Source organism: Aotus nancymaae, unplaced genomic scaffold (genome assembly GCF_030222135.1).
Source record: "Aotus nancymaae isolate 86718 unplaced genomic scaffold, 86718_ANA_hifiasm-v0.15.2.pri h1tg000025l, whole genome shotgun sequence".
In the NCBI taxonomy this organism is placed as follows: domain Eukaryota; kingdom Metazoa; phylum Chordata; class Mammalia; order Primates; family Aotidae; genus Aotus; species Aotus nancymaae.
The window spans coordinates 13,076,682-13,099,435 of NW_026988438.1; the positions used below are offsets into that span (position 1 = coordinate 13,076,682).

General features: G+C 39.8%; 1 long non-coding RNA gene across 1 annotated transcript in view; it reads left to right on the forward strand.

Annotated features, from left to right (window-relative positions):
* LOC105716295 (uncharacterized) overlaps positions 1-22,754 on the forward strand; it is a 217,380-nt gene that overhangs the window by 177,535 nt on the left and 17,091 nt on the right. Inside the window, exon 3 of the long non-coding RNA XR_001107244.2 lies at positions 5,349-5,411. This is a non-coding gene — a long non-coding RNA (uncharacterized LOC105716295). The remainder of the gene's footprint in view (positions 1-5,348; positions 5,412-22,754) is intronic.

Genomic DNA, 22,754 nt, shown 5'->3' on the forward strand with positions numbered 1-22,754 from the left:
TTAGCTTCCTGAGGGCAGGAGCCATCTTTTCTCCTGCCTGCTCTCCTGCCATCTTGTAGAGCATCTCACATATAATGAATGCCCCATAAATGTTTATTGAATTGAGTTAAGCATAAAAATTAGACATGTTTTATACTGTGTGTTTATCAAGTCACTTGGGATTTATATAAAATGCTGTTTCTTTATTAAACAAGCAAAATTTCCCTTGGGCTTCAAGTACTGTATAAAACAACAAATTCAGTTAAATCTAACATCAAAATTCTCCACAGACAAAAGAGCACATCTATATCCACTAGGACAGCCTTTTCACCTAACAGAGGAATTAACCTCATACATACCAGATCTTCCTTCAGTTCTTCTGTAAACCTGGATGTGTGAACATATTTAGAAAAAAAGATAAACTCACAGAAAATGACCAGCCTTTGATCTGCTGAGATTTGAATCAAAGAATACTTATGTTCTTTTATTTATTATTGGTTATGGTTGATGTTTAACATGATACATCAACCTAATGTTACATATTTAATTGGTTTCTGTTCTTGTAGTTTCTTTCCCCCTTATAGTACAAAGACTCTGAATAAATAAACTTTAAATTAAATATCCTAACCCTGAGTAATTGATAAGGAGAATGGAAACAACAAACAGGTGAACAGAAAAGAGAAAACAGAAGGAAATTAAAAGTGAAGGAAGTATATGCAGTCCAGGCGCTTTATCTTATCTCCTGGGGTTTTATTTCTTCTGTTTGATGTAACTGCAAATATTTGCCAAGAACCTAAGTCAGGTTCTGTGCCAGGCATAAGAAGCATGACAATGAAGAGGATAAGGATCTTGAACTCAACTGGTGGGGGGTGGCAAGGGAGTGGGGGGGACACAAACAAATCACTTTTTATGCAACAAGGCAAAAGAATATGAATTCTGAATAATTGCAAGTAAGTGGGCATGCCCATGACAGAATAATTCATTCAGACTAGAGACCTGGGAAAGTTTAACAAAGAAGGTATCTAAAGTATTGAACAATAATATTTTAGAAAAGAGGAAGTTTCTGGCACTTAGATCCAGATCCAGAGACAATTAACTCTAGGCCTAGTGTGACAAACTGACCTTAGCCTAGACAGAGAAGTAGTTGCTCCAGTCCCTTTCCTGCTGTGAGCTTTAATGTTCACCACCTGCAATGTGAGAGTGGAGATTTGTGGGAGGAAGACAAAAAGAAAGAAGGGAATTGCTAAGTGAAAACAAAATACTAACTTGCAAAATAGGGACCTCTACATATTCAATTAAGAATAGGATTTATCAGGCTGGGCGCAGTGGCTCGCACTTGTAATCCCAGCAGTTTGGGAGGCCAAGGTGGGCAGATCGCTTGAGGTCAGGAGTTCAAGACCAGCCTGGCCAATGTGGCAAAACCCCATCTCTACTAAAAAAAAATACAAAAACTAGCCAGACATTGTGGTGGGCACCTGTAATCTCAACTACTTGGGAGGCTGAGGAAGGGAGAATTGCTTGAACTCAGGAGGCAGAGCTTGCAATGAGCTGAGATTGCACCACTGCACTTCAGCCTAAGCAACAGGGAAGACTCTGTCTCAAAAAAAAAAAAAAAAAAAAAGGATTTATCTAACCCACCTTCAACCTCAGCATGTTAATTTCATTCTGATTAAATCATATTTACACCAACTAACCCCATCCCACTTGCCAACTTCGCAAACACAACGTGCACACACATACATACACACACAGACATACCCCTACCTTGCAGTCCATGTACTCATAATTTTGGCTTCGAAATATTTCAAGCATTAAGATTTAACTCCATGACTAACTGCTAATAAGAACCACCCTCATGCCCTGCCCCACTAAATAACCCCACCCCAACTATCTCCCTCCTGAAAACTGTCTACAAAACCCTCTTCAAAACAGCCAAGAAAGATTCCTGCCTTCAGGCAACAGCCAAGGGAAATTTTCAATGTTTAGTGAGTGAAAGTCTAAAAAAGAAGAAACGTAACTTTATTTTAAAATGCACATGTAGTTTTTATTTCTATTTAAATTAAAGCAAATGTTCACATTGCCATAGAAAAAAACCTAAATGTCTAACAATGGGGAATAGGGAAATATTGATACACACATATATTAAAATATGATGTGGCTGTTAAAAATTGTTTAGAAAAACAAAGATGTTGTCAATATACAGTACATGATAAATTAAATGAAAGAAGCAAATTATAAAACAGGATATAGAACATAATTGCATTTTTTAAGTATGTATATTAATAGAACAAAGATTGAAAACATAAACATCTAAATAAGATGTGATGGGATTATGAGTGATTTTTATTTCTTTTATACTTTCCTGCATTTTCTAAACTTTTAAGCATAAACACTTATTACTTTTAAAGTAATTATAAAGGTCAAAATTGTTTGTTTTCTTAATACACATTATTCATACTAACAACACAGGAAAATCATTTTTCTGCTTCCTATTCAAATACCAGGAATCTTTTAAAAATACTGCTTTTGAATCTCACTTTTGCCTTGAAATAAATGAGGTGGCTGTTGGTTGAGGTACAGGGAATCAAATTATAAAATAATTTTCCCTTTCTTTAGGCAAAATCCACCATCCTGCAGATAATTCTCTATCTATCCCCCAGGGTGTCCTCTTTCCCTGCCTATCCTTATTTGCTAGTAGGAGAGAGACAGAGACACCCCTCTCTGCCTCCAAAGAACTTATTATCCTGGTTGGCCCCATTTATCCCCAAGTGCCCAATTTCTAGGCTTCCTTAGTCTCAGATCCCACAGGGAACAGCCTCTTATAGTTCAGAGACAATGACATGTGTACTCAGGGAAGAATACAAAAAATAAAAGACACACAGAAGCCTCTGGGGGTTACATGTGCCTCTTAGACGTAAACAGTTATTATGTAATGTGAAAAACTTCCCTTTGCTGGAAACTGCTTTATTCCACCAAAGACTCAACACATGAGTGACAGAGCATATGTGTGCCTTTGTTCTTGGTTGGTTCTGATCCAGAGGCTAAGGTTTGAATGTGTGTCCAAAGCAAAATTCATGAAAAGCCTACTTGGTTCTTTGCCTATCAAAAAGTAATTCCAGCAGAAATGGCTTGCTTTCCGCATAGGGCAGTTTGGATTGTATGTATGCATATAAAATAAAATAAAATAAAGCAGGGAAGGGGTGTGGAGAGATTCATGCCTTGGAGAGGGAAAGGGTATGGCCAGGGAAAGCCACACTGAGAAGGTAACTCTGAGTACGGACTTGAAGAGGAGAGTAAGGAAGCCATGTAGGTATCTGAACAGGGAGCACTCCACACAGCAAGAACAGAAGTAGAAGAGCCATAAGGAAAGAGACTCCTATTGTGTCTGAAGAACAATCAGGAGGCCAGAGTGGCTGGAGCGCAGTGAGAAAAAAGAGAGAAGTCAAGGATGTGGTTAGAGAGGTCAAGGGGCAGGCACCACATTGACCACTGACCATGTAGAGATTTAGGTTTTGCTCTGAGAGACCTAAGTCTGAAAGAAAGCAGACATATTGAGCAGCAACACCCTGATTGTTTTGTTGACCAGACGGCAAGAAGGCAAGGGAAGTAGCAAGAGATCAGATAGAAGGTTTTATTTGTTCGTTTTGGTTTTTGTTGAGTCCAGGTCTTGTTCCCGTCACTCAGGCTGGAGCGCAGTGGCATAATCATGGCTTACGGGGCAGGACTGTGTACACCCCTGTGAATCTTAACCCGAATTCCTCTTCCTCTTACTGCCTTAGGAATCCTAGCTTGAGGTAAGCTGAATGAGTTGGCTTCTTGCAACTAAAACTGCCTCCACAGGCACTGAGAAAAAGAATACTGTCTGAGACCTGTTTCCAATTCTTGATGGAAGATACTTCAAGGAAAAAAATTATTTATCTTCAAAACTTATCTCACCAGCCAATGAGCTATATGTTAGAAATGATTTTTCTAGGAAATGATTTCTGCACTCTATAAATAATCTTCTTTGTGAACCACATGGCCTTTTGAATAAATTTAATAATAGCCCGTTCATAAACATGATATAAATAATAAAATTATTAGCTACTACTTACCAGCACCTAGCAAGTTTCAGGCCCTGTGCTAACAGCTTTATGTACGTTATTACAATTAATCATTAGATGCATGAGGCCACATTTTTATCCATTTTTACAGAAGTGAGATCATTACTTACAGAAGCTGTGTGGCTGATAGAGTCACACAGCTACTGAGGAACAGCCAGGATTTGAAACCAAGTATGTCTTTAGGCCACTTCATTATTCCCCAACCATATCCAAAAGCTAGAGGCACATTGATGGTGGTTGTGTGGGAAGGCAGGGTTGAGGTTCAAGGCACACGAGTGAGATACTATCTAAACTGGTAACTTTCCTATAGTTACAGAGCTGGTGAGGTGCTGGGACGCTACCTTTACTTGCTGCCAATGAATATTTAGTCTCAAGATACCTGCCTTCTAATGACCAGACAGAGGAACAGGAAGATAGAGACAGAGGTGTTAAATAAAGCTTAGCCTAAGGCTGCCTCCTTACATATTTTAAGTTCAGTCTAAGGGTTTTTCCACAGAGTGAACTATAACCTTACTGGATGTTTCAACACACTATTTTCTTATACTAATCACCAAATTTCAGCCCATCAAAAGAAGCCAACTGTTCAAACCATATTCAAATAAGGCAAATGCCCAGCTGTAACCAATCTAGTTGCTTCTGTGCCTCACTTCTGTTTTCTGCATGTCATTTTCTTTTTTCTGTCCACAAATCTGACCATGTGTCAGTGCCAGAGTTGCTCTGAATCTATTCTGGTTTGGTGGGGGGGGAGGCTACTCGATCTGAAATTATTCTTTGCTCAATTAAACTCTGTTAAATTTAACTTGTCTAAAGTTTCTTGTTTTGTTTGATGGCATTAGAAGTGGAACCCAAAGTAGTGCTTCTAGCAACCCCCAGGAGCACAGAAAGACCAAGAAAAATACCTGCCAGGCCCATTGTGTTCATTGCTCTCTTGCAGGAACTGGTGATTGTGGGTAAATTCTCTCTTGGATTCCAGAGCTCCATGGACTTGTGTTTCGAGCTCTCCAAATTAGTTTGACCAACTTTTTTATCTGAACTGGATTAGGAAGTTAGGAGAGAAACTGGACAGAGTCTAGGATTAGACTGGATCTGAAAACTAACTAAGTAACTAGCTTGGATCCAGTTAGAGGCCTTGGATATATGATGGGATGAGACAGAAACTGGCAGTAAATAGCAAAATACTATAGGAGGTGCAAACTTTGACTTTCGGAAATTTGCAGAGATTTTTATGTTCTGTCTTCTTTGATTTTTTTTCTCTGGGATATTTAGGTAGGAAAAAAATCATCGGTTAAGTTGATCATGGAGATTCAAGAGCCAAAACCAGGATTCAAGGTAAAAATTGGATTCTTAATTTCTAAAAAACTTAGCACTGTACCTTCCAACCATACCTACGTTTGCATGTATAAGTATTAGACCCTGGAAGCAGCAAATGCTTGCAAAAATGTTGAAATCTTACTAAAGATAATATAATGAGAGAGTTCCTTGAGCCCTTTACAGGACTTGCAATGGGAGTGTGGCTCATTTGCACAGCTGCCGCACACTCAAACCCCTTACAGGGGAGTAGCATGCAGACAGGCAGGTCCAGGAGCCAGGGTGAGCACTTTTGGGCTCCGGCCCCATGGTAGCATCTAGGGATGTGTTACAATTAATGCTCTTTTAGCAGTTGCCACCCACAGATGGCTAAATGTTAAACCAGCTTGGTGGAGAGCCAGGGTGAGAGCCTTTTGCACCCTGCTCTGTTGGTACCCAGGTCCTTGTCCAGCATCCAGAAAGAATCATGTAACACAGACTTGAAGGATAGTGAATGCGGGGATTTTATTGAATGGTAGAGGTGGCTCTAAGCAGGATAGATGGGGAGCTGGAAAGGGGATGGAGTGGAAAGATGTCTTACCCTGGAGTTCAGCCATCCCACAGCTGATCTCCTCTCCAGCCACCCCCAGCCAAACTCCTCTCAATGTTCAGGTGCACCTTCTCTTCTTCTCTGTCATGCCATTCTGCCACTCATCTGTTTCTCTGCTCATCAGCTTCTGGAGGCTGAGGTTTGGGGTTTATATGGGTACAGGATAGGGGGGTATGGCAGGCCAAAAGGCAACATTTGGCCATGAAAACAGGAATGCCTGTTCTTATTTAGGGCCACAGGTTTCCAGGCTTGAGAGTGGGGCCTTTGCAGGGCAAGTGCCCTGTTCTACTCAGTATTTCCCTGCCTCCTGTCTGTATCAGTAGTTTTAAATCCCTGTGGAACATTCCAAATGAATAACATTGCACTTTAAGAATGCATTTAAAATGAGGGCTCCCAAATAAGTCTCATCCAGGGAGGCTTATTGATGTGCAGAAACTTCTAAAAAGGTTTCAAAATTTTTATTCCCTCTTTTAAAAGACTCTTTATATGAGGCAAATAAAAGACTTATGCAACTGATTGGTAAGAAAAATTAAATCTAACTAAACTTTTGCTTAGTTACTATCCCACCCTAAAGTCTAAAAAAAAAAAGCTATCTTGAATAAAGTATTTATAAAAGATAAGCCCTCAAGTGAAGTATGTTTGCTTCTTTTTTTTTTCTTTCAAAGCTATCTATGCTGAGTGCTGAGTCCAGTCATAGAGAATCTGTTCTTTGCACTTTTTCTTCTTAATGAGTTCCACCCTGAACTCAGTAATTTTAGCCAAGAAACAGTAGCTAAATTAAAAAGATTAACTATTGAACTAAATCAGTCCAAAAATATAACTTTCTGGCATTTAGCTATTTTGAAACCCTTTGTAAAAAAATTTACATCTATGAAAAAGTCTTCATTTTTAAGGGTGTGTTCCTCTGTACACTAAGAAGAGAGGGAGGACTGAGTCACTAGAAACTCTTACCATTGTTTCAAATTTATATAACAAGTCTTTTGTTTAAGGCAGTTTTGATATGGACAGGAGACAGGGAAATACTGGGTAGAAGAGGGCAGTTCCCCAGGAAGGGCCCCACTCTCAAGCCTGGAAACCCACAGCCCTAAATGGGAAGAGGCATTTCTGTTTTCATCCCCAAATGTTGCCTTTTGTCCTACCACACCCCCATATTCTGTACCCATATAAACCTCAAACCCAAAGCTCCATGAGCAGAAGAGCAAAGGAGCAGAAGAGTGGCATGGCAGAGAAGGAGTGTCTGAATGTCAAGAGGAGTTTGGCTAGGGATGGTCGGAGAGATTGACTACAGGACAGCTGAACTCCAAGGGAAGATCATCTTCCCACTCCATCTCCTCTCCAGCTCCCCATCCATCCTCCTGAGAGCTACTTCCACCCAGCAATAAAGTCCCACACATTTACCATCCTTCAATTTGTCCATGTGACCTGATTCTTCTTGGATGCCTGACAAGGACCCAGGTACCAAGAGGGCATTGAGCTTGTTAACACTTAAGCTGTCCAAAGATGGCAGAGCTAAAAGAGCACTGTAAAATGCTCACTTGGGCTTTGGGAGTTGCAGGCACCCACTCCTAGATGCTACTGTGGGGCTGGCAGCCAAAAGCGCTCACCTCTGCTCCTTCAGCTACCCATCTGCTCCCAATCCAATAAGGGATTTGAGCATGGGTGGCCAAACAGATGAGCCACACCTTGTCACATATTCTGCAAAGGGGGGACAGGGAACTCTCCCGTTTAACTTTTTCTTGTAATGTTAACTGTGCCTTACCTATACCCTTTTTCTTTGGTTTGGACAAATGATGATACAATATTTAGGCCCAAGGCCAGCTCTGTGATTTTGAGATACAAACTTTCTACCATGTTTCACCTAAGAGTCATCTTATTAGAAATACAAATTTGGTGTTGCCTAGCTGATGATTACTCAGAGCAATAAAACAGGTCATTGGAAGATTGGTAGTCTGAATGGGAAAAAGAAAAACTATTTGAAAGCCAGCAAATGAGAATTCTTTATGAAAGTTATAAGACCTGCTTCTGCCGGGCGCGGTGGCTCATGCCTGTAATCTCGGCACTTTGAGAGGCCGAAGCGGGTGGATCACCTGAGATCAGGAGTTCGAGACCAGCCTGACCAACATGGTGAAACCTCGTCTCTACTAAATACAAAAGTTAGCTGGGCATGGTGGTGCATGCCTCTAGTCCCAGCTACTTGGGAGGCTGAGGCAGGAGAATTGCTTGAACCCGGGAGACGGAGGTTGCAGTGAGCCAAGATTATGCCATTGCACTCCAGCTTGGGCAATAAGAGCGAAACTCTGTCTCAAAAAAATAATAATAATAAAATAACGCTGGGTGTGGTGGCTCACACCTGTAATCCCAGCACTTTGGGAGGCCAAGGCGGGCAGATCACGAGGTCAGGAGATTGAGAACATCCTGGCCAACATGGTGAAACTCCGTCTCTACTAAAATACAAAAAATTAGCCAGGTGTGGTGGTGCTACTCATGAGGCTGAGGCAGGGAATCGCTTGAATCTGGACAAAGGAGGTTGCAGTGAGCCAAGATTGCGCTACTGCACTCCAGCTAGGTGACAAAGCAAGACTCTGTCTCAAAAAAAAAAAAAAAAGACCTGCTTCTGTCTGTCTGTATTTCTATATGTCTATATGTGTTATGCTATGTGATAATATTTTGTAAATAAAGCTGGTTTTAAAATTATTAGTAAAATAAAAATGAATTCATAATTGTCAGTTTAATATAATTCAGGCTTCTTTATCTGAATATACTGGTCAGAGAGGTTTATGCTGTATCTGATACCTTTAATGTTATGAAATTGCTTCTTCTGTAATATTTTTGATACTTGATTTCTGTGAGCTAAAGTGGTAAGGGCTGGTCGCTGGGCTTCCCTGAAGCACACATCTTACTGTGTGCTTGGTTTTGAACCTTTGGATTCTGGAGTCTTGACAAGTAGCCATGCTGAGGCCTAGGTACATTTTCTCAGTGCTTGGATGGCCAGATGCAAGGCAGAGTGTAGCCCAGTATGGCCCTTTCTTCCCTGGTCCAGCTTTGCCTTCTGGCTATTCTGGGAGATGTTGAATCCTCCAGGGGTCCTCTTCCCAGCTCTGTCCTCTGTCCTGAGCTCTATAGGCAGTGTGTAAATTCAGGACCTAGATGGTCCCTGCCCTTCCTGGTCATCCTTTGGTACCACATGAGTACTTGGGACCTGTACAACTGGAGAAGATGTCAGGGAGGGTACAAGTGTCATAGTTTCACAACTCTTTTCAGTAACTTAAAATCTTAAACTCATGTTGTATTAAATCAACTAATAGGTAGTCATAAAATGTCAAGTCATTTCTAAGTTAAAATACTGAAACATTAATTATTAAGCATGTTTAAGTTTATATACTTTGCATCTTATTTTTATATGGTATAAGGAAACTAAATGTATCTAGATTTGTTACTTAAAAAATTGTAGGAAACATCTTTCTTAAAAATTACGAACTGGTTTTCATCTACAAATACTCATATAAAACAGTTCAAAATTACTTACTTCCTAGAATTTCACTAGAAATTAGGGTTACTAAGTTGAATTTGTAGCTAATAAATGAAACTAAAATTAATAGATTGGCCTGGCGTGGTAGCTCACGCCTATAATCCCAGCACTTTGGGAGGCCGATGTGGGACGATCACCTGAGGTCAGGAGTTTGAGACCAGCCTGGCCAACATGGTAAAACCCCACCTCCACTAAAAATACAAAAAATTAGCGAGGCATGCTGGCACGTGCCTGTAATCCCAGCTACTCAGGAGGCTGAGGCAGGAGAATCACTTGAACACGGGAGACAGAGGTTGCAGTGAGCTGAGATTGCGCCACTGCACTCTAGTCTAGGTGACAGAGTGAGACTCTATCTCAAAAAAAAAAAAAAACTACTAGATTTACAGTTGTTTACTAGAGAAATAATTTTGTATGCAGAGTGTATAAAGAAAAGCAATATATGTTTTTGGTGAGGAACATTGTAAAGGCATGAAAATATGTACTTGTTGAAAAACAAATAATTTTGTCAAAATTAGAAGTTATTTAAAGTTTGTTTCAAAATAAAGGAATAAAAATGATATAGATTAAATTAATATAGAAAGTTGAAAAGAGAAAAAGAATAGAATGAAATTGTGTAAAAAAAATTATAAAAGCTTTACTGAAATCTTGTGTGGTAACAAGCTGATTGGGATTGAATGGATTTGTTTATAAGATTGCTCAAGTTAGCGTTAGTATTGATAACACACTGATACAAAAGTAGGATTTGGTTTTATATTTTGAACAAGAATTTCATGTATTGTTAATAAGAGCTGGTAAAATATTTTTGTTTACCTTTTGAGTAAAGTGCACAAAAAAGAAAAAAGAAAGAAGAGAGATTCTGTTTCATGCTGTCTTTTTTAGGTCTCTTGATTGTTTGGAAAACTGAGTTTCCTCTCTATCAAAGAATAAAGATTTTTGCTTTTTAAAAACTTTAAAAAGCTAAACATTTATATGATCTGAAGAGAAACCAGAGTACTGCTTTTTAAAAACTTTGGTCAGGCACGGTGGCTCACTCCTGTAATCCCAACACTTGGGAGGCCGAGGTGGGAGGATCATGAGGTCAGGAGTTCAAGACCAGCCTGGCCAACATGGTGAAACCCCGTCTCTACGAAAAATACAAAAATTAGTTGGAGAACGGTGGCGGGTGCCTGTAATCCCAGCCAAAATCGAAGATCACACCATTGCACTCCAGCCTGGGCAACAGGGTGAGACTCCATCTCAAAAAAAAAAATAAAAACTTTAAATTGTCATTTACGCATCACTATTATTTTATATCACATTTATATTTACGCATCACTATTATTTTACAGTCACCTTTGATCCTGTTTTGATTGTTTTAAACCTTTGACATATTTAACAAGCTTTCTAAAATCAAATTTAAAATTAAATCTTTTGACTGAAAACTAACTTTGGGATGTTGCAGAAGGCCCTTAAAGCCTCCTAAAGGAGGCTCCTTTAAGATAATTAACAGATTTATTTGATATGTTAAGTTACATGGGAAGCATTGTCAAATGAGAAATGATGTTTAACTTTCGAGTTATATTTTATGACTATGTTATCAATATATGTTCCAAAATTGTATGAGGTTCCTAAAATTCTGATATGTCTTGGTATGTTATCAGTCATAATTATGGTTATTATATTAAATTATTATAGGCCACAGAAATAAAATTTTCTCGTAAGTTGTATCTTTAACATGACCATTTTAAGTCATTTCCACAGTTAATTGTTTAATTCTTTGTTTGTTTGAGACAGTCTTGCTCTGTCACTCAGGTTGGAGTGCAGTGGTGCGAGCTCAGCTCACTGTAACCTCTGTCTCCTGGGTTCAAGCAATTCTCCTGCCTCAGCCTCCTGAGTAGCTACGATTACAGGCACCTGCCACTACCCCCAGCTAATTTTTGTATTTTTAGTAGAGACTGGGTTTCACCATGTTGACCAGATTGGTCTCAAACTCCTGACCTCAGGTGATGTGCCCGCCTTGGCCTCCCGACCTGCGGGGATTACAGGCATGAACCACCACACCTGGCCAGTTGCTTGATTCTAATGCATTTTCTGAAAGCTTGTAAGCAAGTATAATCCTAAAATATTGTATCTTTAAGGAGGTTCATGGAAAGACCCCTGACAACCATGCTGGAATACAGGCTTTGGATAACTTTAGGATCATATCATTTAGATTGGGTAAAAATTCCCAGAACTCTAATGAATAAATTGATTGGATTATAAAACTGCAAACCCAGCAGGACAAGAATTAATACCAAACAAATACTCTGCCAGATTTTCATGCTAAATCAGCCAATACTAAAATGTGATTTGCAGTTCAAGAGAGCTCCATGGTCCAACTCAAATTACCTATGACAAACCAACTATTAAATTGAGTTATTACATTTATATCCTCTTAAATACCAGTTTGTTTCTCCAATTCAGGTATAATTACCTATGCACCTGAATTGGAAAAATAAAACTACTATTTAAAAGACTATAAATTCAATATAAAGCATGGGTTAATGGAGAGCCTGGATGGCTATCTGGTCCTTTTTGGTTAAAACTTCCATTATTAAAAGCTGTGCCTTTCCTAAGCTTATCATGGAAGCAATACAATGATCCAAATAGAAAAAAAAAAAAATATATATATATATATATATACACACACACACGCACACACACACATATATGTTAGTGTGATGACTGTTCTAAATTGCTAAAATGGTTTATGACCAATGTTTGATTTGTCAAACCCGTAATCCTGGGAATACAATCAAAACTTCAGGTACATTTCTGCTACCTGGTAGTAGGATTTTAACATTTAATGGGGGGCTTTCATTCAGTTGTCATTTTCAATGCATGTTTTCTGGTTGTATAAAAGCTTTCCCATGCAAGAATACTGATACTATAACAGTAGCTAAAACGTTATTAGGAAATATGTTTCTTTCATGGTGCATTACTGGAGAAATCTCCAGCAATAAAAGTACTCATTTCACTGGCAAGTTGTAAAATCATTGAATAAGGTACGGCAGATAAATAGTATTAGGCAAAACTAACTGAATTGACTAGATTTCCTGATCAAAGGTAATGCAGACTGATGACAATGAGATCCACTTCCAGTGGAAAACATAAGTTGACCCCTTATGAAATAGTCACTGGAAGGCCTATGGTCCTAATAATAAAACCTCATGTGTCTTCTGCTTCTAAATTCCGATATGAGTAAACGATGCAAGGCTTTAATGCATTAGGCCAAGGTGTATTTTTACCCAGTAAAGAAAGTTTTTCATGATTACCAAATGAGGACAATTAAACCCCTCACAATCTAGAACCCAGAGACTGGGTCTTCTGGAAACATCAGAGAAAGACTGCCCTTTCCACCTACACTGCAGCAAAACTTCAGGACCCTGAAACTTGGTTCCATAATATCACAGCCCAGAAGGGCCCGTCCAGACTCTTGGAACTGGGCACCCAATGGAGGCTTTGAGGTAAAGCTTACTAGGGGAGTTTGTCCCCAGAAGCACATAGCATTCTAGATGTGGACAGCTTTCCTAAGATCACAAAGCAAAACTTCTCTGCTATCATGAGCCTCTTTCCTGTCTTAATTTTTCCCTTCTTTATGCCCCTATGAACAATAGAACTAGAAAAGAGGTCTTGTGTGCACCCATGGGGCATACTTTTATTTGTGGAGGATTTCACAGCCAACCTTATATATGGGAAACCTTATACTTTGATGAATAGAAAATGAAAAGCAAGTTTGGGTGAGAAATTTAATGGTGCATTTGTTGGTTCATCAGCAATCAGAAACTGAACATTCGTCCATTTCTGTTAACCTACATTCTAGGTTAAAGAGAATATTGCCAGGAGGCCTTCACTTTTCAGAATTGGAATAGTTTGCTAGCTTCCTTTATCTGTGGTTTGGAATAAATTAGACATGAATAGAAATTTGTCGCTCATAAAAGGCTTTATATCAGATTCTACTGCAAATTCTGTGGGTTCACAACAGACTTTCAAAAATTATCTTGCTAAAGTGATGCTAAATAATACAATTGCTCTGAATGCTTACTGGTATAATACAGAATAATCTATAGAGTTGCTGACACTTCTTGATGTACATGTATAAATACATGGGGCATTATAGAGATTTTATTGTAGGGAATTAATGGGCTTCTTTGTTGAAACTAGTAGATTTTTTTCTAGCTCATTCTTTGCTCTATTTGATTTTAGTTGGTTTGGTTTATGGAAGCTCTGGCTAAAAAGCATACTCCGAACTCTTAGTATTATCTTCCTCATAGTAATAACTGTAGTCTCCCTGGCACATCTCAAAAGTTTGCAATGTTTTCATACAGCCTTCTGTAGAATATCAAATGGTCTCACTTCAGCTGGAATGACAAAAGCTCAAAGAAATGCATGACCATGAGGACACCATCACCTATGAATGACATGTTGAGACCAGAAACTCAAAATGATGTTAACTGACAGTAGTGCCAAAGCCTAAAGTTTTGGTCACACTCTCACCTAAGAGAGAAGCAGACCGAAAGAGCAGAGAAGTTTTAAACAAAATTGCCAGATGCCATTGTATTGAACTGAGCTTGTGCACTAGGCCACAACAGACCAGACAAAACTAAAACGTCATCACTCACGACAAATGCAGCATAATCAAACTGAAACTCAAGGCAGCAGACAGATCCCAAAGCAAACCAGTTTTTTCCTCCTGAGAACAGGGGATTCCAGCATAGTAAAGAAGTCCCTTTTGCTCTAACCCTTACCAAAAAATACGAACCTGACGTCCTTGTACCCCCCTTACAAAACCCACTGTTCTGCTGTGTTTCAGTGGGATACCAAATAAATACATTTACAATGGTGACAGAGTGACTTGAATGCCTAAAGTTTTGCTTAGCCTCTGAAAGAGGGGAATTGTTCAATTAAGTTTGGCCTCAAGCTGCCTCCTTACGTGTTTTTAGTTCAGCCTAAAGGTTTCTCCATACATAGTAAATGTAACCTAATGAGATGTGTAAAAAGAATGTATCCTACTCTTGTCCCCATTACCACATTTGGGCAAATCAAAGGCAGCCAACTGTTCAAACCATGTTTAGATGAGACAAACGCCAAACTGTAACCAATCCAGCTGTTTCTGTACCTCACTTCCATTTTCTGTATGTCACTTTCTTTTTTCTGTCCATAAATCTTCTATGACCATGAGGCAGCCCTGGAGTCTCTCCAAACTTATTCTGCTTCAGGGGCATAATTTGAAAATTGTTCTTTGCCCAATTAAAGTCTGTTACATTCAATTTGTCTAACATTCTGTTTGTCTTGTTTTAACAGAGGGCACCATCCTGGTTATGGCTGGGAGGACTCAGTCATGCTCTTCAGACCTCCCAGTGGTTTGTGTGGACCAGTAAGCACTTAAGACTCATCCATGTGACTGTCCTTTAACCTAAGGAATTAGTGTCTCTTCTGACTGCAAAGTCTTTCAGAATAACAGCCCCCCCCACCCTCCCACACACATTCCTCCTCTAAACTTCATTTTTTAGACAATTCCACATCTAAATACATCCTGCCTCTCAGCTACTTACATGCAAAAGCCCACACATAATACACAAAATACCATAAAATATTGCTAAAGATGTTATTCCTTGAAAATAATCTCACATGATTATGCTTTTATGAATATAGTAAGAACAACATAGAAAGCTTCTTAGTTCTGGGCAGCTAATTAGTAGCTCAGAGTCCTAGTTCTCAGGTAACATTCCCAGATACTAAATTATTCATGGATATCCTCCCCAGATTCAAAGGCTGCATGCAAAGCCCAAGTGACTCCAGGAAAGCCCACAAGTTGTTCACTATGCATTTGGCTTAATTAACTGTCTGAGAAAATACATTTTACATTTGCTCAGATAAACTACTTTGTGAGGAAAAAGTTTTGCAAGTAATATAACTTATGGTCCATACTAACTGTTGTGTTATCCATCACCTTCCCACAACTTCCCTGTGCTCTCTCCACTCAACCATACGGGACAACCTATTCATGCCAGGAGCAGACTGGATGCTGGAAAAACAAAACTAAAAGTGAATACGCTGCAGTTTCTGCAGATTCACGGCATAGAAATGAAGCATTTGAGATGCTGGTGAAACAGGAGTTCCCTGACCACCCCTCTTTATGGGAGGGGGAGCACACAGACAGGTAGGACTTGGGGTGAGTGTTTTTGGGCTCCAGCTCCATAATAGAAGGCCAAGGCGGGCAGATCACTTGAGGACAGGAGTTCAAGACCAGCCTGGCCAACATGGTGAAAACCTCATCTCTACTAAAAATACAAAAATTAGGCTGGGCACAGTGGCTCACACCTGTAATCTCAGCACTTTGGGAGGTCAAGGCGGGTGGATGACGAGGTCAAGACATCGAGACCATCCTGCCCAACATGGTGAAACCTCATCTCTACTAAAAATGCAAAAATTAGCTGGGCATGGTGGTATGCACCTCTAGTCCCAGCCACTCAGGAGGCTGAGGCAGGAGAATTGCTTGAATCCAAGAGACGGAGGTTGCAGTGAGCTGAGATTGCGCCACTGCACTCCAGCCTGGCAATAGAATGAGACTCCATCTGAAAAAAAAAAAAAAACAATTAGCCAGATGTGGTGGCAGGCACCTGTAGTCCTGGCTACTCAGGAGGCTGAGGCAAGACAATTGCTTGAACCTTGGAGGCAGAGATTACAGTGAGCCGAGATTGCACCATTGTACTCCAGCATGGGTGACAGAGTGAGACTCCTCAAAAAAAAAAAAAGAAAGAAAAAATATATGTATCAGGCCAGGCACAGTGACTCACACCTGTAATCCCAGCATAGGGATTGGGAGGTAAAGGCAGGTAGATCACTTGAGGTCAGGAGTTTGAGACCAGCCTGGCCAACATAGTGAAACCCTGTCTCTACTAATAATACAAAAAATTAACCAGGCATAGTGGTGCACACCTGTAGTCCCAGCTACTTGGGAGGCTGAGGCAGGAGAATCACTTGAACCTGGGAGGCAGAGGTTGCAATGAGCTGAGATCGTGCCACTGCACTCCAGTGTGGGTGGCAGAGCCAGATTCTGTCTGGACAAAAAAAAAAAGAAGAAGAAGAAACAATATCTGGCAGGAGGTGAAGAAGCTGCAAGCCTTGCCAGCAAGGAAACCTATAGGTAAATGACAACATGCCTGAGCTAAAATAGCCACTGGTGCCTCTGCATCAATATTCCAGTGTAAAAAGAATATGGCTGCTGCTTCACTTCTGCTTTCAAAGTCTCATGCAAAATGCCTCTACTAATTTGGAACTGTTCAGGAAAGGGGATAATGAGAAACGTAATTCCAGCTTAGCTAAATTGATAGAGTATAAATATTGTTAGCACAGAACCCAAAAAGACTAATTCCCCCTGCCATTCTTCCATAGTTAATTGAATGGTCCCAAGTTCTACCTAGATTTTTTCTAACTTATGCTTTAAGTTCTGGGGTACATGTGCAGAATGTGCAGGTTTGTTACATAGGTATACATTAGGTATTTCTCCTAATGCTATCCCTCCTTTATCCCCCCACCCCTTGCTAGCCCTCCCCACCACCGACAGGCCCTGGTGTGTGATGATGTTCCCCACCCTGTGTCCATGTGTTTTCATTGTTCAGTACTCATGAGTGAGAATATGTGATGCTTGGTTTTCTGTTCTTGTGTCAGTTTGCTGAGAATGATGGTTTCCAGCTTTATCCATGGCCCTGCCGAGAACATGAACCTATCCTTTCTTATGGCTGTATAGTATTCCATGGTGTATATGTGCCACATTTTCTTCATCCAGTCTATCATTGATGGGCATTTGGGTTGCTTCCAAGTCTTTGCTATTGTGAACAGTGCCACAGTAAACATACGTGTGCATGTATCTTTATAATAGAATGATTTATAATCCTTTGGGTATATACCTAGTAATGGGATTGCTGGGCCAAATGGTATTTCTGTTTCTAGATCCTTGAGGAATCACCACACTGTCTTCCACAATGGTTGAACTAATTTGCACTCCTGCCAACAGTGTAAAAGTGTTCCTATTTCTCCACATCCTCTCTAGCCTCTGTTGTCTCCTGATTTTTTAATGATCACCATTCTAACTGGTGTGAGATGGTATCTCCATGTGGTTTTGATTTGCATTTCTCTAATGATCAGTGATGATGAGCATTTTTTCATATGTTGTTGGCTGCATAAACGTCTTCACTTGAAAAGTGTCTGTTCATATCCTTCACCCACTTTTTGATGGAGTTGTTTATTTTTTTCTCGTAAATTTAAGTTCTTTGTAGATTCTGGATATTAGCTCTTTGTCAGATGGGTAGATTGCAAGAATTGTTTCCCATTCTGTTGGTTGCCACAAAAAAAGAGGAAGTATAAAATCATTTCCAAAGCTTATAATGCTCTTTACCATCTGGCTGTTGTCTACCTTGCTGCCTACCCTTCCCTAGCCACTCTGGATAGCTTTTAATACCTCATAAGCTCCATGCTGTCTCTGCCCAGGACCTTGGTACATGCTTTTTTTCCGATTGGCCATTCTTCTTACTCCTAGCATTGCTAATATCACTGACTCCTCTCTGACAGACAAAAAAGATGAAATTATAAAGCATTTGCAAGTGAAAACATCAAAATGTCTCCTCTTTGTTCAAGCAAGAATGCCCACCTCCATATTTGATTCACCACATACCTTCTAAAGGGGAGGACTCTGTCTTACTTGGTCAGATCCTGGGCTCACCCTAAGTTGTGGTAACCAGGCTAATGGTTTGATTGACAATGGGAAAAAAGCCTTAGACACTAAATGGCCCTTTTTAAAAGGCCCAACTAGAGAAAGTAAAGAAGAGGAGTCAAGAAACCAGGAGACTAAATTTGAAGAACAATCGTTTGGGCATTTTACATATAGAAGGAAAAGGGAGAAAAGGGAAAAAGAAAGAGGTTTTTAAGAAATCTTGCCTCTACATAGTCATACAATATGGTGGTTAAGAGCCAAAATATTTGGATTTAAATTCCATTTTTATTACTTACTAGCTATGTGACCATCTATCTTGAGTAGTTACTTAATCTCCCTGTCGTCTTACAGATAGTGTCCTTATCTATAAAATGGGGGCATTAGTAGTTTCTACTCAATACAGGCCCTATGCCTCACACACAGCATGTGCTTAGGAAATGTTATTCATATCACGTTATGTAGAAAATTCCTCTTTGGCATTTTGTCAAGAAACCTCATTAAATTTTAATTTTTATTATTTTTGGAAATCAAATTGGTATTTCTACAAATGTGACGCCATGACAAAATAGAGTCATGATACGAGCCTTCAAATTGCAGTTCAAAGATGACCTGAGCCAGAATCTCACCTCCTCCTCCAATGTCATGGCAACACTCATCTCATGTAATATTTTCTCACTTGGTGACTGGTTTCCCACTAGAACACAAACTCCACAAGAGCAAGAACCCTGTATCTCTTGTTCATGGCTGCATTTCCAATAGCAAGCAGAGCTCTTAGAACTTAATAGGGCCTCTGTATACATATGTTGAATGAATAAATAAATAAATGTGTGAATGAATCAACCCACAGCCGAAGGCAGAACAGGAAATATGAAGCGCTGGTGGGCGCTGTCTCTCAAGAACAAAAAGGGAGGGTGTGGCTAAAGCGATAGAGTATTGTGAGCCCTGGACCTAGAGTGAAAATATAGTGGTTTGTTCTGGTTTGGCCATTTTATGGGTAAACCACTCAGTTAAATTCTCTGAACCCATTTTCTCATCTGTGAACTCATTAAAATGGAGATTACTTTACCAACCTTACAGGGGTTTAAAAGAAGTAATGTACACGGTGGCTCACACCTGTAATCCCAGCACTTTGGGAGGCCGAAGTGGGTGGATCACAAGGTCAGGAGTTCGAGACCAGCCTGACCAACATGGTGAAACCCCATCTCTACTAAAAATACTAAATTAGCCTGGCATGGTGGCACATGCCTGTAATCCCAGCTACTCAGGAGGCTGAGGCAGGAGAATCACTTGAACCTGGGAGGTGGAGGTTGCGGTGAGCTGAGATCATGCCAATGCACTCCAGCCTGGGTAACAAGAGCGAAACTCTGTCTCCAAAAAAAAAAAGAGAAAAAATAAATAAATAAATAAATAAATAAATAAAAAGAAGCAATTTACAGAAAAGTCCCTAGTTCTTCACAGTGAATGTCTGTCCATTGGCTCCAGCAGGGGGACTGACACGTCGTGCCAGACACTGATGCCCCCTCTTGGTGTTATATTGAAGGTGGTCCTGGAACTAGGTTCAGGGATATATAAGGATCCCATCAGCAATGCCCCACACTTTGTTTGTGGCTGTTTCCTTGACCTTTCAAGTATTGGTCAACTTACGATACTTTCACAAGTATCAAAACATGTAAGACTTCATAATGAGTAAAAGGCCTTCAGCCTTGGAAATTGTCTTTATATATTATCTTTCCACATTATTATGATATAATATGAAGATACAGAGAAAAGTCAAGACAATTATAGCACAGCTAAAGCCCAAACCCAGAAAAATGAAACTTTATGACATATAAATCAAATACAGATAATTTTAATTCATTTAAGGCAAACCTTAGGACTTGATTATATGATAACTGTGTGAAGATATTGACTGAAACTGAGCTCTCATTGGTAAATTTAAGATGCAAAATTTAACAAATGAAATATTGTGACTATCAAAGTACTATTTACAATTACTCAATTGAGGGACATTATGGTTGACTGGCAGGCACTCTAATCAGTATAAAAACCAGAAATGATGAAATTGTTATGATTTAAGCTGAAAATATAAGTGTTAAATACTCCGAATTAATTATATCACTGGACTCTAGCCTTTAGGATACTGTCATGAGAACTGTATGAAATCATTTTATTTTCAGTGACCCCTGCTTATGCCAATTTTTTTAAAATCGAGAAAGGCCATGGTTTTCCCTTTCCTTTAGTTATCTTAATGCTGGCTTCCCTTCTCTCATCCATATTCCCCCAGAGTGTGGACCTTTTACTTAATAACTTGTCCAACATGGATTCAAGACCACCATAATTTATTTTTCCATAATATTGCCCCCAAACAAACCACAATTATCAGCCATGAAGTGTTAGTCACAACTAAATCAGTGTTTTGAGTGTTACTGCTTGGTCTGTGAAAGCCTTTAACAAGCAGATTGTGGAAGAATCTTGATGGACAGGCTACACTTTTGCCAAGATACACTTTGGCAAATTGTAAATATTTGTTTGATTACATGAAGAGACTAAAATCTGGCCCATCTTTGTTAATATAGTTAATTGATTTTAAGTTTTATGCTACCTTTGCTTGGGCTTTCAAATTCTTTGGGAAGTGGTATAATATATCCCATCAATATATCAACTTGTTTATTGACCACCTACTCAAGGCAGTGTTGGTTACATCTGTGGTGAAGTTAATCACTAACACCGCTGCCCTCACCAGCACCCCCTCCAACACCCCACTCCCCCACCTTGTGCCTTCAATTTACCATCTCTGCTATCTGGCAGTTCGCTTCAGTCCTGCAATCTGCCCGAGCCTAGGGAAGGCTCCACAAGGAGAGAAAATTAGCCTCCAGAACTCCTCCTTCAGAATTGTCAGAATACTGCAGGGCTGAAACAAAGAATGCTATGTTCTGCACTACTGTGGCATGAGCTGCCCATGGAAGAAGAGGGAAACTCTCGGGGTGGATGTGGGCTTCATGTGGCATTCACCCTGGACTCCTAGTTCTAGGTACCCAGTACTGCTGCCCAAGGCAGAGGCAGGGCTGACAATAGAAGTTACCACTTTGGAGTCCCTCACTATGTTCCAGACACTTTGCTAGGCAATTCATATATTTTTTGTCACCTTTAATAACACCAGCAACCCTATGAGAGATGCCATTATTATGTCTACTTTACAGATACATCAACTGTGACATAGAGAGTCTAAGAAATTTGCCTAAGACATCAGGGGGGTGGTTCTCAAAGCCAAGTCTCTTAGACTCCGAAGACTCTGCTTTTAGTCACTCACTATACCATATTGAGGGCCCATATAGTGATAAAAATAGAAGTGAAAATAAGTCCCCACAGTGTGAAGTCATTCATTCCTTCAACATGTTTTGAGCACATACTCTGTGACCCTTTGTAAGGTCAGCCCCTTTCCTGCACCTAGTTCCCACCTCCAAGGATGTCACTCTAGCAATTCTCTCCTCTTTCTTTTGCATCATCATTCCCCTTTCTAGTAGATTGTTCCCATCATCACACAAATACACTGTTATTTCTCCCACCTCAAAGCAATGATTTCTGGACTCTACATCCTCCTCCTCCTGGCACCCTATTTCTCTGGAAACCATAATTCTCAGCAAACTGACACAAGAACAGAAAACTAAACACTGCATGTTCTCACTCATAAGTGGGAGTCGAACAATGAGAACAGTGTAAAAGTGTTCCCATTTCTCCACATCCTCTCCAGCATCAGTTGTCTCCTGATTTTTTAGTGATCACCATTCTAACTGGCATGAGATGGTTATCTCAATGTGGTTTTGACTTGTATTTCTCTGATGACCAGTGATGATGAGTTTTTTTTCTTACGTTTGTTGGCTGCATAAGTGTCTTCTTTTGAGCAGTCTCTGTTTATATCCTTTGCCCACTTTTTGATGGGATTGTTTTTTTCTTATAAATTTGTTTAAGTTATTTGTAGATTCTGGATATTAGCCCTTTGTCAGATGGGTAGATCGCAAAAATTTTTCCTGTTCTGTTAGTTGCCAGTTCACTCTAATGATAGTTTCTTTTGCTGTACAGAAGCCCTTTACTTTAATTAGATCCCATTTATCTATTTTGGCTTTTGTTGCCATTGCTTTTGGTGTTTTAGTCATGAAGTCCTTGCCCATGTCTGTGTCCTGAATGGTATTGCCTAGGTTTTCTTCTAGTGTTTTTATGGTGTTAGGTCTTATGTTTAAATCTTTAATCCATCTGGAGTAAATTTTTGTATAAGGTGTAAGGAAGGCATCCAGTTTCAGCTTTCTGCTTATGGCTAGCCAGTTTTCCCTGCACCATTTATTAAACAGGGAATCCTTTCCCCATTGCTTGTTTTGTCAAAGATCAGATGGTTGTAGATGTGTGGTGTTATTTCTGAGGCCTCTGTTCTGTTCCATTGGTCTATATCTCTGTTTTGGTACCAGTACCATGCTGTTTTGATTACTGTACCCTTGTAGTGTAGTTTGAAGTCAGGTA